Consider the following 18,932-nt stretch of genomic DNA (forward strand, 5'->3'; position numbering starts at 1 on the left):
CCAAGCTGTCCCGGTTGCTGCTCCACCCCCTCTGCCAATCCGGGGAGGGCTGCAGACTGATACGTGTGGAGTCGCCAGCCGCTTCTTTTCACCTGACAGTGAGGAGTTTTGCCAGGGGGACATAGCACGTGGGAGGATCACGCTATTCCCGCCAGGCCCCGCCCCAAAAAAGCAGGCGCCCCAAATGACCAGAGGAGGCGCTAGTGTAGCGACCAGGACATGTACCCACATCTGGCTTCCCAACCGCAGACACGGCCAATTGTGTCTGTAGGGACGCCCGACCAAGCCGGAGGTAACACGGGGATTCGAACAGGCGATCTCCGTGTTGGTAGGCAATGGAATAGACCACTACGCTACCCGGATGCCCCATTAAAGTTTTAAAAGATATCATCACGTATGAGAGAATTTGTTTAAAGAAGTCAAAAATTATCGAACGCATATTTTGCAACGTACCGTTATCTACTGTGGTTGATGGACAAACGTGTTTCTGTCCTGTTTAATTCCTGAGGTAGTCTGTATTCTTTCATCTCAGTGTCTTTTCTCTGTTACCGTAACTCACTGTACAAGTACAATCTTGTAGTGTCCCGACAGACTCAAATTCAACTTGAATTACTGCGAGGCATATCAAAATGGCCTGACACTCGTCCTGGGGAGCTGGGTTGAAAGTGGCAGAGCTAGTCCAGTCTGCAGTGAGGAGTCCCTCTGTGTGTCCCTGATAAGACGGTGTGAGCAGCGACAACACATTTGCCTCCTTCAGGTGTCAGCACTTCAAACCAGTGGCACAGCCTCAGAGGCAGTGTATAAAACTCCACACTGCAGAGGTGAAGTGGAGGATATTCTCAGTCTGTAGTTTATGATGCCTGGTGTCAACTTGTTCCTAACCTAAAAAATGAAATGAAATATGAAGCCTTCAGATGCGAGTCATGGGAGTTGTGCGACAGTCTTCCTGGCACTGATTTCCATTATGTGGTGTGGAACAGCTAAAACACACTTTATATTCAATTAATGTGCCTGTCCAATCTTTATTACAACAATTTATACTAGGAACGCATTAGCCAGCGATGGTTATTCAGTATGATTAAAAATATCATACTGCTGTATAATTTGAAGAGAAGTGCTTTAGATATTAAGTTTTTAATCATCATTATATAGTTATTTTTTCACTCTCATAACATGCGGTTGGCCTCTGATTAAACTCTGTCCAGTTGAGCTGTAAGTTTTCACATCTGTCTCCTTCAAGCAAAGACTGGGATCATCTGCACATTATCCTCCTTAGACCCAGTTAAAAGGAGAAATCCCAGGGTTGAGGTAGGGATTAGTTATTAGTCTGTAGATAGTGCCTTACAGTTCACAATGTGACTGATACTGTTCATCAACCAGGCAGGAAACTATTTTGTCTCCCAACCAGTGTTGTTTATACATCTCGAATTTCACCGCTTGTTTCACTTATTTACCAGCAAAGTCGTTTTTTTTTTTTTTCTGGGTTGGCTTCGAAATGATGGTCAGTCCCCTACCAAAGCACATGTTTAATTCTCCAAACTGACAAGACTCTGTCAGAATTTACTGTCTGGCTTTTAATTCTCACCCCACCTATACAGCATGTGAGTTGTGACATGTGCCATATGGTCTTTCTAATTACTTCTTATTTAACAAGGCTGAGAATGCAGATTGATTCTGCTTATAAAGAAGAGCCTGCTGTCAAACCTAAGCAAATATTTGATGGAGTGTCTTGCCAAAAAGGGGTTAGATAGCCGAAATAACAAGTAAGGGGGAAAACTGTATTTTAATTATAGAATGAATTGCTATCATTCATTTCCAGGTCCAGCAAGCATCTAAGTTATGAAAGGGAATGATGCATTTTGGAATGACGAATACGTACTTTATTCAGTTTTATTCAGCGGCTTGCCAGATATTACACAATATTCTTCTTCCCATTTTGATTTATTTTATTTATTTTTATTTTGAACATGTAAAAAAAGGAAACAAAAACAACAAAAATCATAAAAACAAAACAAGAATAATAATAAAATTAAATGAATATAAACTAAACAACAAATTAGAACAAATTCTCATAAATAACACAAATTAAATATTACATGTTCAAAAATTAATAGGAGTACGTATATATACTTATTTATTCCTACCTCTTCTTCACTACTCATCAATTAACTCATAATCTGTATCTGATATACATCTTATACGCAATTATCCCAAATCTATGTACAACCCAAATATCACCATTTCAATAACATAAAACTTAAAGTTATTACAACCCTTCCTCATTCCTATATCTCTTAAAACAAACATTTTTTACATCTTTTTGAACTGAATAATGTTTGTACTTTGCTTGAGTTCCACATCCAAACCGTTCCCCAAATTCATGACACAGATCAAATACAATTACTCTTCATAGTTGTACAAACACAGTTTCTTTAAATTAGACTTTTCTCTCAAATTATAACCCCCCTCTGTGTTGAAGAACATTTTTTGTATAATATCCAGTAGTAAATTATTTTTTGCTTTATACGTTATTTGTGCTGTGTTAAATTCTATGAGATCCATGAACTTCAAGGCATGTCACTTTAAAAACAGCATGTTAGTGTGTTTGCAAAATCCTATATTGGTAATTATCCTTATGACCCCTTTTTGCAGCATGCATAATGGATATAGGTTGCTTTTGTAGGCGTTACCACATGCCTCCACACGGTAATTCAGATATGGTAATACAAGTGAACAATATAGTGTGTACAATGCTTTATAATCCAGAATGTGCCTTGTTTTTCCCAGGGCTGCAATGCTCCTTGCCATCTTTGTTTGCACTTATGTTATTGAGGTTTCCAGTAGAGTTTGTGGTCTATTATCAAACCTATAAATTTGTTTTCCTATACTCTTTTTATGTTGACATTGTCTATCATCATTTGTACTTGAGTGTTTATTTCATAATTTCCAAACAACATAATCTTTTTGTTCAAATTTAATGATAATGTATTTATGTCAAACCATCCATTATCTGAACTGCTTATCCTGCTGTCAGGGTCGCGGGGATGCTGGAGCCTATTCCAGCGTTTTAGTTTTCTCCTTTCTGTTGTTATCACCTCCAAAAGCTGCTGTAAAATCACCCCCAGAACAGAAAATATTGGTGTTGTCCACAAATAGAACAAATTTCAATATTTTTGATGCTCTGCATATATCATTTATGTACAGAATAATCAATTTTGGGCCGAAAACTGACCCTTGACGGACTCCACAATTAAAATTCATGCATATTGATTTATGATCGCCTAGCTTCACAAATTGCTGCCTGTTCCTTAAATGCGTTAAGTTAAATGTGTGTGTGCCTTAAATGTTCCTGCAGTGTGACTGTCTCAGAGATAGTTATAGTTAGTTAATTCAGCCGTTAAAAAAACCCGATTAAAAATGTAATAAATAAGTGGTTAAAAGGGGTAACATTGATAAAAAATTATTTCAAATATAACACGGTAAAAAATGTTTAGTTAAAAAATGTGCCCTTTAGGCAAGGTTTATTTGACGTCAGAGTGTAACAGGTCACATGACCAGAGTTTCATTAAGCGCATAGCCGTTGCATTATGGGTCAGAACCAACACAGAGGAAAGACATCTCCGTATACAGCCCCCAAAACAACTTTATTCTACACGTCGTTCAAGAGGCGCACACGTTTTCAGTGTAGGTACACTGGTCCAATGAAATAACGGCCACGCATCATACAGATGTCTGAAGTCAAGTCTCCCCCCACCCATCCTCATTACATTCTACAGAGGCACCATAGAGAGCATACTGACCAGCTGTATCACTGTCTGGCATGGGAACTGCAAGGCCTCCGACCACAAATCCCTACAGCGGATAGTGAAGACAGCTGGAAAGATCATAGGAACTTCTCTCCCATCCATCCAGGCCATCTATGATGCACGGTGCACCTGAAAGACTGTTGTCATCGTGAAGGACCCCATCCACCCTTCCCACATCCACTTCACCCTCCTACCCTCTGGCAGGAGGTACTGGAGCATCTGTGCTGCCTCCACCAGACTATGCAACAGTTTCATTCCTGAGGCTGTGAGGTTCCTCTATGAAATTACTTTTTGACCTTACTCACTGTCCGTGTCAGGTGTGCTTGTGATGTTTAGGTCTGTGAAGTAGTTTTTGTTTTTAATGCACTTTTTGTTTTTAATATTTATTGTGTGTTATTTTTTTATGTGGCACTGAGGTCCATGTAAAACGTAATTTCGTTCCCATGTATGTATGAGACATGCATATAAGGCAGTGACAAATAAAAGCAGTCTAAATAGCTTTTCAACCAATTCAGCACAACTCCTCTAATACCATACCTTTCCAATTTATCAAGCAATATATTGTGATCGATGGTATCAAAAACCTTTTTTAGATCTATAAATATTCCTACCGCATACTTTTTTCATTCATTCATTCATTCATTCATTCATTCATTCATTCATTCACCTTCAGCCGCTTCTCCGGGGTCAGGTCGCAGTGGCAGCAAGCTAAGTAGGGCACTCCAGATGTCCCTCTCCCCAGCAACGCCCTCCAGCTCCTCCTGGGGGATCCCAAGGCATTCCCAGGCCAGATTGGACATGTAGTCCCTCCAGCGAGTTCTGAGTCTACCTCGGGGTCTCCTCCCAGTTGGCCGTGCTGAGTAAACCTCTAAAGGAAGGCGCCCAGGAGGCATCCTAATCAGATGCCTGAACCACCTCAACTGGTTCCTTTCAATGTGAAGAGCAGCGGCTCTACTCCGAGCTCCCTCCGGATGTCCGAGCTCCTCACCTTATCTCTAAGGCTGAGCCCAGGCACCCTATGGAGGAAACTCATTTCAGCCACTTGTATCCACAATCTCACCCTTTCGGTCACTTCCCAAAGCTCATGACCGTAGGTGAGGGTTAGAATGAAGATTGACTGGTAAAGTGAGAGCTTTGCCTTCCAGCTCAGCTCCCTCTTCGCCACAACGGTCTGGTACTACGTCCGCATTACTGCTGATGCTGCCGCAATCCGCCTGTCAATCTCCCACTCCATCCTACCGTCACTCATGAAAAAGACCCCAAGATACTTGAACTCCTTCACTTGAGGCAACAACTCATCCCCAGCCCGGAGGGAGCAACCCACCATTTTCCGGTAGAGAACCATGGTCTCAGACATGGAGGTGCTGACTCTCATCCCAGCCATTTCACACTCAGCTGCAAACCACCCCAGTGCGCACTGGAGGTTGCGTTCTGATGAAGCCAACAAAACCACATCATTTGCAAAGAGCAGAGTTACAATTCTGAGGTTCCCAAAATGGACACACTCCTCACCTTGTCTGCGCCTTGAGATCCTGTCCATGAATATCACAAACAGAATCGGAGACAAGGGACAACCTTGGCAGAGTCCGACACCCACCGAAAATGTGTTTGACTTTGTGCGAGGAATGTGGACACAGCTCTCACTTTGTTTATACTAGGACCAGATGGCTTGCAGCAACTGCCCCTGTACCCCATACTCCCACAGTACCCCCACAGAGTGCCCTGGGTACATGGTCGTAAACCTTCTCCAAGTCCGCAAAACTCATGTAGACTGGCTGGTCAAACTCCCATGCCCCCCTCAGCACCTCCAAGGGTAAAGAGTTGGTCCTTTGTTCCATGGCCAGGATGGAATCTGTTCCTCCTGGATCTGAGGTTCGACAATTGGTTGGAGCCTCCTTTCCAGCACCCTAGAGTAGACTTTCCCAGGGAAGCAGAGCAATGTGATGCCCTGATAATTGGAGCACACTCTCCGGTCCCCCTTTTTAAATATGGGAACCACCACCCCAGTCTGCCACTCCACAGGTACTGTCCCCGACCTCCACATGACACTGAAGAGGCGTGTCAACCAAGACAGCCCAACAATGTCCAGAGCATTCAGCTCTCAGGGCGAATCTCATCCACACCCAGCACCTTGCCACCGAGGAGCTTCTTAACTACCTCAGAGACCTCTGCCAGAGATATGGGTGGGCCTTCCCATGAGTCTTCAGACTCTACCTCCTCCACTGAGGACATGTTAGCTGGGTTAAGGAGCTCCTCAAAGTGTTCTTTCCACCGCTCGACAACATCCCCAGGCCGGGTCAACAGTTCCCCTCCCCGGCCGAACACAGCCTGAGTCAAGCCCTGCTTCCCTTTCCTGAGTCACCGGATGGGTAGCCAGAACTTCCTTGGGGCCAACTGAAAGTCCTCCTCCATCGCCTCGCCGAACTCCTCCCACACCCATGTTTTTGCTTCCGTGACCGCCGAAGCCGCAGCCCTACTGCAATTGATAATTTCTCTATTAATTCAATTTGTGCCATTGATGTTGATCTGTTTGTTCTGTATTCATACGGGCTGTTAGTCAGCAATTTGTGCTTCTCAATGAATTTGTCTAATCTATCAGTAAAAAGTTTTCCCAATATCTTGGAGAATTGGGAAGTTAAAGAATCAGGCCTGTAATTTGTGAAGTGGTGTCTATCCCCAGTTTTATATAATGATATAACTTTTTCAATTTTAATTTTGCTTGGAAATTTACCAGTTTTAAATGACGTTACAGATGTGAGTTAGTGGTTTTGCAATACCATCAAGACCTTCTTGTCATCAGTAGATGTCTTTCTTGTCATCATCTTGCCAGTCAGTAGAAGTTTTCTTCTCACATTTGCTTACAATATGCGGGATTTCCTTTTCTTCTGAACTCGGATTTCTAGCACCATAGTCATCATCACTCTCCTCTTTGGTTGTTTCTGGTCATTGATTTTTTTTTCTGCCAATTTTGATCCCACACTTACAAAGAATTTATTAAAACCACTAACCACATCATCCATATTATTTATAGCCTTATCATTATCGATAAAATACTGAGGGTAACTTGAGTCAATTCAGTTCAATTCAAATTTGTTTTTATTAGCATGACAAGTATACATTTGTATTGCAAAGCATTTTCACATAAAGGACAATAAGAATACACGAATACAGAACATATATACATCAACAGATGCAATAAAACAACTTACACAGCTACATCATGGCAACAAGATCCTGTGTGAGCGGCTGTGTGTGAATTTGTCAGTCTCTGCATGTGTGTATATGTGTGTTTGTGTGTGAGAGAGTGTGTTCACATAAAGGACAAGAACAGTATACAATACAGAACACATGTACGTCAACAGATGCAAATAAAAATCTTTTTGCCATCATCTGTGTGGCCCTGTGAGTGTATGTGTGTGTGAGGGGGGCTGTCCGTGTGTGTGTGTGTGTGTGTGTGTGTGTGTGTGTGTGTGTGTGTGTGTGTGTGTTTGTGTGTGTGTGTTTGTGTGTGTGTGTTTGTGTGTGTGTGTCTCCGAGTGTTGTTCCGATCCTCCCCGTTTGGAAGGAGTACGGGGTATCACACACTGTCCCTCAGACGGTGGCAGGCTAGAACATACTGTGCTGCCACAGTACAGCTGTCTCTGTGTTCACCTAGTATGTAGGGCAATTTTCTGGGGTTTGGCAGGGCCATGAATTTGGGGTGTCTCTCCTCAAATTTCTGAAAGTAGTATTCGCGGATTTCCCGGAATGTCTTGCATTCACCTAAAAAGTGCAGCTCTGTCTCAACAACATTGTCTTCACACTGTTGACAGAAATGTTCGTCTTTTGGCATCCGGGTCTTTTTATGTCTGCCTGTTTCTATTGCTAGGCGATGCTCACTGAGTCTGTATTTTGTCAGTATGTTTCTCAAATTTGTTTCTTTTATTTGAATGAGGTAATCTGCTAATGTGTACTCTCTGTCTAGGGCCAAATAGCATTTCATCTTGCTTTGGGATTTTGTTTTAGATTGCCAATATTCATAATAATTGTCTTTTAGGTTTGAGGGAATTTGTTGAAGCCGAATATGTTGTGTAGTTTGGACCTGGTCTTGTGCCTCTAAAGTGTTAGTATGTGTTAGTGGAACACGATGGCTGAAGACCAGGTTGGTAGGAGAGTTCTTATCTTTGCTCAACTCTTGGTATTGCAAGGCTTTATAATGGAAAGAGTGTGGGTCGCTGAATGTTAGATGTTTCCAGAACTTGATTGCTCTTTTTTGAATTTTAATCAGAACAGGATATTGGCCTAGTTCTGCCCTGCATGCATTGTTTGTGGTGTGCCGAGGGACTTTAAGAATGTTTTTACAGAATTCAACATGCAGGGTCTGAATTGGATGTTTTTCCCATTTATCTAGTTATTGACTTGAAAGTGGACCCCACACTTCACTGCCGTAAAGGGCAATTGGTTCTATGACTGATTCAAATATTTCTAACCAGATTCTAATTGGAATTTCAAAAGAGATTTGTCTTTTTTATGGCAATTAGAGCCTTGTGCGCCTTGTCTCTTAGTTCATTCACTGCCATGTTGAAAGTACCTCTAGAATTGATTCTAAGGCCTAGGTAGGTATAATTAAATGTATGGTCAATTTAATTTGGTGCTAATCTAAATATGTGCTGTCTTTACTGATATCTGGATCTTTTCTGAAATATCGTTATTTTAGTTTTACTCATGTTAGCTGTCAGTGCCCAGGTCTGACAAAACTTTTGAAGCAGGTCTAATTGAGTCTGGAGTCCTTCCTCTGATGATGAAAGAAGGACCAGGACATCTGCATAGAGCAGGAATTTGACCTCACTGTCTTGCAGAGTGAGTCCAGTTGCTGTTGAGTTTTCCAGCATATTTGCCAACTCATTGATATACAAGATAAACAGAGTTGGGCTTAAAGGGCAGCCCTATCTCACTCCACACTCCTGAGAGATATAGTGAGTTCTTTTGGATCCTATTTTGATTCCACACTTAGCTCCCGAGTACATTGATTTTATAATATCATATGTTTTTCCCCCTACACCGCTTTCCATTAATTTGTAGAACAATCCGTAATGCCAAATAGAATCAAATGCTTTTTTGAAGTCGATAAAACAAGTGAATAATTTGTTTTTATTTTGAGTATGTTTTTCAATCAGGCTGTGTAGGGTGTAAATGTGATCAGTAGTGCGGTAATTTGGTAAGAATCCAATCTGGCTTTTACTCAAGACATTGTGTTTCATAAGGAAGTTTATTAGCCAGGAGTTGATGATACTACAGAATACCTTCCTCAGGTTACTGTTCACACAGATGCCTCGGTAGTTGTTGGGGTCAAATTTATCTCCACTTTTGAAAATTGGTGTGATTAATCTGTGATTCCAGATATCAGGGGAATAACCCACACAATAACTTAAGCGTAGCACATTGAGATTTTCATTCATAGATGTTAGCATTTCATTTAGAATGCCATCAGGTCCAGATGCTTTTTTGGGCTTCAGCTTGCCAATTTGGTCTAAAAGTTCCTGCTCAGTGATGGGGGAGTCGAATGGGTTTTGATATTTCTTGATTGACAATTCTAATTTTTCTAGTTTGCTTATTATGTTGCATTGGTCCGTGTTTTGATCTGATTGGACTTGTATCACTAATTCTTCATGATTTGTTTTTTTGAAGTGATTCCAATTGTCCCAACATTTATTAGTGTTTAATGACTCCTCAATCACTGTCAGTTGCTTACAGGTGTACTGAGCTTTCTTAGTTCCGAGTGTGTGTTTATATGGTCTTAGTGTCTCACAATATAGAAGTCTAATTGAAGTATTATTTGGATCTCTGTGTTTCTGATTGGATAACTTTTGAAGTTATTTCCTTATTGATTAACATTCTGCATCAAACCAGGTATCTTCTTTCTTAAATTTTGGTTTTGATCTTGATCTTTTTAATCTTGTTTTTTCAAATATGTTGTTAACTTTTTCCACGGCCTGATTGACACCTTCTTTACTGAGGATATAAGGGGTATCTAGGAAGATATCTAAAAGATTTTGGATTTCGTGATTGTCAATGGCTTTCTTGAATTCCTCTGTACTGTTTTCAGCCCATCTGTATGATTTCTTTATGTGGAGCAGCTTACTGGGCTGTGATTTGATAGTGTTGATTTCTGTCTTTTTGATGAACACAGTGATTTGGCTGTGATTAGAAAGGGGGGTTAGTGGTTTGACAGTGAATGCTCTAATTGACAAGGGGCCTATATCGGTTATTACGTAATCTGAGTCTCTAGATCCAGTTTAATAATGCTGTTTAATAACACTCCATATGCCTTTAATGTTGTTTGTTATTGTTCTCTTATATTTCATTATAGTATTCATTCTTGCATATTCTCATAATATTAGTTAACTAATTTTTATATTTTTTATATTTCTTTTCTGCCTCTTTAGCTCTATACTTTATGAATTCTTCATATAGGGGTCATCATTGTAACCTTTTAAATGTGTCTGTCCCTTGGATGTATGAATCTGCATCATCATAAAGCAGTGGTGCTAAAAAAAAGGTGCATACTCAGTTAATCACCTCTCTGGACAAATAAAACATGTAACAGCATGCACTTTGACATTCCCACTCACTGAGTGTGACGTCCAGAGTATGGAGATACGATAGTGTTCTTTGTGGTTTGGTGTGCATGGTTCAGGCTTTGTGCTAGTGTGGCTTGGAGACTGTTTGTACCATGGGTCGCTAATTTGTTTTCTTGGACTCTAGCTTCAGTGATGTGTGTAGGGGTATAATTTGGTTCCAACACAGATCCAAGGGTGGTTACATGTCTGATCATTGGGATGGCAGAGATTTAACCTTGTTTTTGTAGCATCAGATGCACGGCTTGGATTAACTTGGCTGTTACTCACAGCTGCTGTCATTCACTTTAGACCATGGGAAAGGAAGTCAGGTCAAGTCAATTTTATTTGTATAGCCCAATATCACAAATTAGAAGGGGCTTTACAGCAACACAACATCCTGTCCTTAGACCCTCGCATCGGATAAGGAACAACTCCCTAAAAATAAACCCCTGGAATAATAGCCACTTAAACTGGTCTTGTACTTTAATCTGAACTTTATATTTGTGGTGATATGGAAAGTGCCCATTTAGTGCCTTGAGTGTAAGGTCTCACCAAATCTCTTTGCCGATTATAGAGTTTATAAAACAGTTTATTACATTCTGAAATAACTGAATATTAATGGGGATGAGACCACTCCAACACAGTTCTTAACACAATTAAGAACAGTTAAAGACAAAGGTGTGTTTGTGTGTGTGTGTGTGTGTGTGTGTGTGTGTGTATATATATACATATACGTATATACTATATATTGACAGGTAAGTGGATAACATTGATTATCTCATTACAATAGTACCTGTCAAGGGGTAGGATATATTAGGCAGCAAGTCAACACTCAGTTCTTGAAGTTGATATATTGGAAGCAGGAAAAATGGCCAACTGTGAGCATTTGAGTGACTTTGACAAGGGCTAAAATTGGGATGGCTAGTCATCTGGGTCAGAGCATCTCCAAAACGGCAGGTCTTGTGGGGTGTTCCCGGTATGCAGCGGTCAGCGCCTACCAAAAGTGGTCCAAGGAAGGACAACCGGTGAACTGGTGACATGGTCATGGGCACCCAAGGCTCATTGATGCACATGGAGAGCGAAGGTTAGCACGTCTGGTCTGATCCCACATAAGAGCTACTGTAACTCAAATTGCTGAAAAAGTTAATTCAGGCTATGATAGACAGATGTCAGAACATACATTGCATCTCAGCTTTTACCGACTTTAACTGAACGTTTTAATTACACTCTTGTTGTGCTTTTGGCTGGTGCAGCTCTGCGGATTCCAATGAAGACGCTGACGGGGTAAGCGAGCCAGAGCGTTCGTTAAACTGCGACAGCGGGGATCTTGAATGACACTACTGTTAATTCACCTGGTGAATGTCCGCTCTCTGGCCAGCAAGATGGATGAACTCCTACTCATGAATGGAAAAAACTCGGACTTTTCCAGATCTGCCACCCTGTGCCTCACTGAAACCTGGCTTAGTGAGCATATACCAGACAGTACACTTCATTTGCCACAGTTCCAATCCTCTGAGCGGATCACGAAACGGAGCTATTGCGGGAAAAAAATGGGGTGGCGGCAAATGCTTCTACATAAACAAAGGTTGATGTAGAAAGAAAGAAAGAAAGCCACTTTATTTTGTCATTGTACAGTTTTTGAGTTACAATGAAATTTGTTCTTTGCATTTAACCCCCTACCTATTGCATGGAAGCAGTGGGCAGCTGCAGCTGCAGTGCCCAGGGACCACCTCCAGTTCTTCTATCCATTGCCTTGGTCAGGGGCACAGGGAGGAGTAATAACCCTACATTGCATGTCTTTTTTTATGGTGGGAGGAAACCGGAGCACCCAGAGGAAACCCATGCAGACACGGGGAGAACTTGGAAACTCAGAAATAGAAAGGGCCTGGGACATCCTGGGGTTTCAAACCCAGGACCTTCTTGCTGTGAGGCAACAGTGCTAATCACTGGGCTACTGTTGCACCATGGATGTCAAAGTGTTGAAGAAATCATGCAGCTCTCACTTAGAGACCATTTTCATTGACTGTAAACCATACTATTCACTTCAGGAATTTTCATCATTTATTCTGGTTGTTGTCTATACTATATCCCACACCAGGCTTGTGTTAAAGAGACATTAAAACACCTGGTTGATCAAATTACAAACAAGATGCACAAATATCTAGACTCCCTACTCATTATTCTTGGGGATTTTAACAGAGAAAAACTCACCCATGAACTGCCAAAATACAGACAGCATGTTAAATGTCCCACCAGGGGCAAAAACACTCTGGATCATTGCTATACAATATTAAAGAATGCCCATCGCGCTGTCCCCTGTGCAGCCCTGGGACTCTCTGATCACTGTCTGATTCATCTTACCTCAACCTACAGGCAGAAACTAAAATCTGCAAAGCCTGAGGTTAAAACTGTGGGTAAATGGACCAATGAATCAAAACTGGAGCTCCAGGCCTGCTTTGACTGACTGCACTGATTAGAGTGTTTTTGAGGCCACATCTACAGACCAGGACAAACTTACTGACACTGTGACATCTTCTATCAGCTTTTGTGAGGACATGTGTGTGCCCACCAAACTTTTCTGTATCTTCAACAACAATAAGCCCTAGTTCACAGCAAAACTCAGGCAGCTTCGTCAGGCCAAAGAGGAAGTGTACAGGAGTGGAGATAGGATCCGGTACAACCAAGCCAGAAATACAAAGGAGATCAGAGTGGCAAAAAGGTGCTACTCTGAAAAGTAGAAAAACAGGTTTTCTGCCAATGACCCAGCATCAGTCTGGAGAGGTTTGAAAGACATTACAAACTACAGGAGACCATCCCCCCACACTGCAGGGGACCATCAACTGGCTGACGATCTAAATGGGTTTTACTGCAGGTTTGATAAGTGAACTTTCACACCCCTCACCCTCTCCGCCCACAACACATGACCAATTGCAACCCCCCTCCCCTCACTTGCACTCAGGATCTGTGTTGAGGACGTGCGCTAGCTCATCCAGAGCTGGAAAACCAGGAAGGTGCCGGGCCCGGATGGTGTGTCACCCTTCTGTCTGAAAGTCTGTGCTGACCAGCTGGCCTCCATTTTCACACTGATCTTCAACAGATCACTGGAGCTGTGTGAAGTCCCCTTCTGCTTCAAGAGCTCCACTATCATCCCCGTCCCCAAGAAACCCGGTATCACAGGATTAAATGATTATAGGCCCATTGCCCCAATGTCTGTGGTCATGAAATCCTTTGAGAGACTGGTGTTAGCCGACCTGAAGGAAATCACAGGCCCCCTGCTCAACTCTCTGCAGTTTGCCCACCGAGCAAACAGGTCAGTGGAGGATGCAGTCAACATAGGATTGCACTACATCTTCCAACACCTTGACTCCCCAGTGACACACGCAAGAGTCCTGTTTGTGGACTTCAGCTCAGCATTCAACTCCATCGTTCCAGATATTCTCCACTTCAAACTCACCCAGCTCACTGTACCAGCTCCCATCTGCCAGTGGATAAAAAACTTCCTGAAAGACAGGAGGCAGCTGGTGAGGCTGGTGAAAATCACATCCAGCACCTGGACAATGAGCACTGGTGCCCCCCAGGGATGTGTGCTCTCCCCTCTACTCTTCTCCCCCTACATAAATGACTGCACCTCAGGAGACCCATCTGTTAAACTCCTGAAGTTTGCAGATGACACAACCATCATTGGCCTTGGCCTTATCCAGAATGGTGATGAGTCTGCATATCGATGAGAGGTTGAGCAGCTGGCCCTCTGGTGTGGCCATATTAACCTGGAACTGAACACGTTCGAAACTGTGGAGATGACAATGGACTTAAGGAGGAGTCCCCAAACTGCCCTCCCTCACCATACTCAACAGCATGGTGTCTGCGGTGAAAACCTACAGATTTCTTGGTTCCACAAACTTCCAGGGCATAAGGTGGGCATCCAACATGGACACAATCATCAAAAAGGCCCAGAAAGATGTACTTTCTCTGTCAGCTCAGAAAGTTCAACCTGCCTCAGGAACTGCTGATTCAGTTCTACACTGCAGCAATCCAGTCTGACCTCTGCACATCCATCACTGTCTGGTTTGGATCTGCCACGAAACAGGACAGTGACAGAGTACAACCGACAGTTAAGTCTATAGAGAAAATCACTGGTGCCAACCTGCCCTCCATTCAGGACTTGTACATCTCCAGAGTCAGGGAACAGGCAAACATCACTGCAGACCCATCACACCTTGGTCACAACCTGCTCCAACTCCTCCCCTCTGGTAAGCATTACAGATGACTGTACACTAAAACAAGTACATCCCTTCATGACAAGGGGATTCCCTGATGGCAGTGGCCTCTTTCAGCAAGATAATGCACCCTGCCACACTGCAAAAATTGTTCAGGAATGGTTTGAGGAACATGACAAAGAATTCAAGGTGCTGCCCTGGCCTTGCAAATCCCCCAGATCTCAATCCGATCGAGGATCTATGGGATGTGCTGGAAAAACAAGTCCAATCCATGGAGGCCCCACCGTGCAACTTACAGGAATTAAAGGATCTGCTCCTAATGTTTTGGTGCCAGATACAGTAGGACACCTTCAGAGATCTTGCGGAGTCCATGCTTCGACAGGTCAAAGTTGTTTTGGTGACACGAGGGGGGCCTACACAATTAGGCATGTGGTTTTAATGTTTTTGGTTGATTTTATATATATATATATATATATATATACAGTTAGGTCCATAAGTATTTGGACAGTTACACAATATTTGTAATTTTGCCCCTGTACACCACCACAGTGGATTTGAGATGAAGTATTTGAGATGTGATTGAAGAATAGACTTTCAGCTTTAATTTAAGGGGTTGGATAAAAATATGGCATTAACTGTTCAGGAATTACAGCCATGGAAATACAGGGCCACTCCATTTTCAGAGGCTCAAAAGTAATTGGACAGACAAACATAACTATGATTATAACAATTATATTTAATGTTTGGTGGAAAATCCTTTGCAGTCAATGACTGTCTGAAGTCTGGAACCCATCGACATCTTCAAATTCTGAGTTTCCTCCTTTGAAATGCTCTGCCAAGACTTAACGGCAGCTGCCTTCAGTTGCTGGTTGTTTGTGGGTCTTTTGGCCATTAGTTTGATCTTCAGCAAGTGAAAAGCATGCTCAATTGGGTTGAGGTCAGGTGACTGACTTGGTCACTGATGAATATTCCACTTTTCTGCCCTGGGAGACTCTTGGTAGACAGCCTGTCTAACCGAAATTAGAGGTGTGACGCTGGACAACGTAAACTGTATGATTCTTTGTGAATAAAACATTAGCAGCTGATGAGTGCGAGACGCACGAAACAGGCCTATACTGCAATGTATTAAAATCTTTTTTCTTGTATCCGTGTTGATATTCCGCTCCTCATTTGTCTAGCACTCAACACCATTGGCGGTTTCGGAAAAAAAAACGCTATACATATATATATATATATATACACACACACACTATTAGGGCTGCAACTACCGATTATTTTGGTAGTCAATCTGTCGATTATTTTTTCGATTAGTCGATTAGTCAACTATTATTTCTGTCACGCCCTCCATCTCTGGGCTCCAGTGCATGTTTTACGTCACCTGCTCAAGTTTACACACCTGTGAATGTCACCCTGTTGTGTCCAGTCTCTGCCTTAACATAACATAAGTTCCCATAGCAAATTAAAATAATTACCCATGAAACATATTAATTTGAAACTTAAGCTTGATAGCGCAGTCAAATGTATTTGTAACATTAATAGATGTGATCATAATAAAAATGAAATAAATTAAAGTGCAAGTAGTCTTTTAAATTAAAAGATAATGTGCAAATAAGTAACTCAAAATAGCAGCCTCTGCCCCAGCATTGGGGGCTGTTAACTTGCCTTGCAGGTTGTGTAAGTTGTAACTCTGCAAGTCCAAAACGAACTAAAGAATTACTTTGTGTAAAGTGACATTCAAGTCCATAAAAGCAAAAAAAAAAGTCCATCCTATTTGAAATCTTAATGGGTCTGGAAGTCCAAAAGTTCAAATAAGGCTTCAAATGTAAAGAAGAACTTCTTCCAGTCCAAAATAACTATTAAAAATAGTTTACAAATGCTTTAAATTGTAGTGCAGGAACGTGAGCATATCGACATGCATATCGAGGCTGGCTCTCTTCTTTGAGGCAATGTTCCCAGCTGCTGAGGACAGACGCTCGGAGGGAGTAAGAAGTGGTGGGAATACACAAGAATGATTTGGCTAGTGAGGCAAGAGTTGGATACTTTGCCTCGTTCAACTTCCACCAAGACAGGGGACTTTCTGTCTTTGAGATGGGTTGCTCTCCGAAGTACATCAGCACCTGCCATGGGGCAACAGATTAAAATTAGTCGGGTGGCTAAATCTGGCATGTTACATTTGATTTAATGTTCATTAATATGCACTGTTCATATTTAAATAAATAAATCTTACTTCCTTGGTGATTGCTTAGTTGTGCGCATCCTGTTCATTGGTCTCACTGTCACTGTCTGTTGATGAGTCACATCCAAGCAGTGAATCAAGAGCTGAAACAGACCTATTTGGAGTTCTCTCAGTGGCATCCCGATCAGCTGATGCAGCTTCTTCATTCCCACTGGTGCGCTGGTTCCTCACATTACTCCCTTCCACGGACTGTAGGGCCAGAGCTTGTACTTTATTCTGAACACTGAACCTCTCCTTTGCTGTCAGGAATTTCAGTTTTTGAAATCGTGGATCTAGTGTAGCTGCAATGATCTGTTTGCTTGGGTTATCATCTGTGATGGTGACCTCTCTTGACCAGCGTGCAGTGGTCTCCACTGAAGCAGTTGCCTGGAAGGCCTGCAGAGGAGCTGTATCATAGGCAGTGTGGGTTGACTTCAAAAGCCCTCTGACCAGAGGAGGTAGGGCAGAGACTGTCACATAGCTTTCACCACTCAAGTAGACAGTTGCACATTCAAAGGCCTGGAGAGCTTTCGCCAGTTCCTCTAGAAGGGTCCACTGATCAGCTTTGAGGTCTAGATATTGGTCAGACAGAGTCGCAGTCAGTGGCCATCTCTGTTCCAGCAGGCGAGTCATCATATAAAAGGTGCTGTTCCGCCTGGTAGAGACGTCTTGGACAAGCTTGTGTTCGGAGGTCCCCATCTGTTTCTGCTTGATCTTCAGCTTGCTTGAAGCCAGTTCGCTTCGTTTAAAGTGCTCCATGAGACACCTGGCTGCTCCTAGTGCTTTACTGATCTGACGGTGTTTCAGTGCATGATTGATCACCAACTGTGAAGTGTGGCCTGCGCAGCAGACAGACATCCACCAATGTTTTTCCTGCAAGATATTTGCAGCCAGCACGACATTGGAGCCATTGTCATGAACAACCACCACAATCTTGCTTGGAGGGATCTCAAACCTTTCCACAGCCTGCTGAATCCATGCAGCAATGTTGGGTCCAGTGTACCGTTCTTCGAGTGGTATGGTTGTGAGGCAGAAGCTAGTGAGCTCCCAGTCATCACTTATAAAGTGACAAGTGATGCCAAGATATGCCTCTGTGGCAACACTGGTCCAGGTGTCAGCTATCAGGGCAATTTTGTTCTTGGTGGATTTAAGAGCATCTTTCACCTTACCAAGAGTAGCTTCATACTTTTCCTCCATGAGCTTTGTAAAATTGGGGTCAGCCCTATGTTCCCACATTTCCAAGAATTTTTTTTTCACTGAACATTTTGAAAATTAGGCCCTATGTTCCCACAGCCCTATGTTCCCACAGCCCTCTGTTCCCACAGCCCTATGTTCTCACATTTCTAAGATTTTTCTTATTTCTAAGATTTTTCTCAAAACGAAACCCTATGTTCCCACATTTCTAGGACAGTTTCAAAATTAGGTCTTGTGTTCCTACATTTCCCTTCAATTTAAGCCCTATCCTCCCACACGATTTTTTGGAAGCACTTTATAGTAAATGAACGAGTAATTTTTTTCCACAATATTTGGTGAAGAGCTATAGCGGACAGGACTGACCCCCTGGTCCACAATGTTTGCTCAAATGGCTGTTTTTCATGGAAGCTTGGTCCCTGGAAACCGTGGAGGAAAAGTTTTAGTTGTTCAGAACTTCCGTTTCCACCGACATGAAACAAGAGGCAAAAAGATTCATTGGCGTTGCTGGAGCCAGAACTGCAGAGCAAAGGTGTACACAAACTTGCTGAATGAAGAGGATGACGATCCAGTTATCAGAGTGATTGGGTTCCATGAGGAGGACCATTCTGCTCCTCATTTGTTGAGGAGCGGAATATTAAGATAGATCTATCTTTATATACATACACTACCGTTCAAAAGTTTGGGATCACATTGAAATGTCCATATTTTTGAAGGAAAAGCACTGTACTGTTCAATGAAGATAACTTTAAACTAGTCTTAACTTTAAAGAAATACACTCTATACATTGCTAATGTGGTAAATGACTATTCTAGCTGCAAATGTCTGGTTTTTGGTGCAATATCTACATAGGTGTATAGAGGCCCATTTCAAGCAACTATCACTCCAGTGTTCTAATGGTACA

This window comes from Lampris incognitus, chromosome 9 (genome assembly GCF_029633865.1).
Source record: "Lampris incognitus isolate fLamInc1 chromosome 9, fLamInc1.hap2, whole genome shotgun sequence".
Classification (NCBI taxonomy): domain Eukaryota; kingdom Metazoa; phylum Chordata; class Actinopteri; order Lampriformes; family Lampridae; genus Lampris; species Lampris incognitus.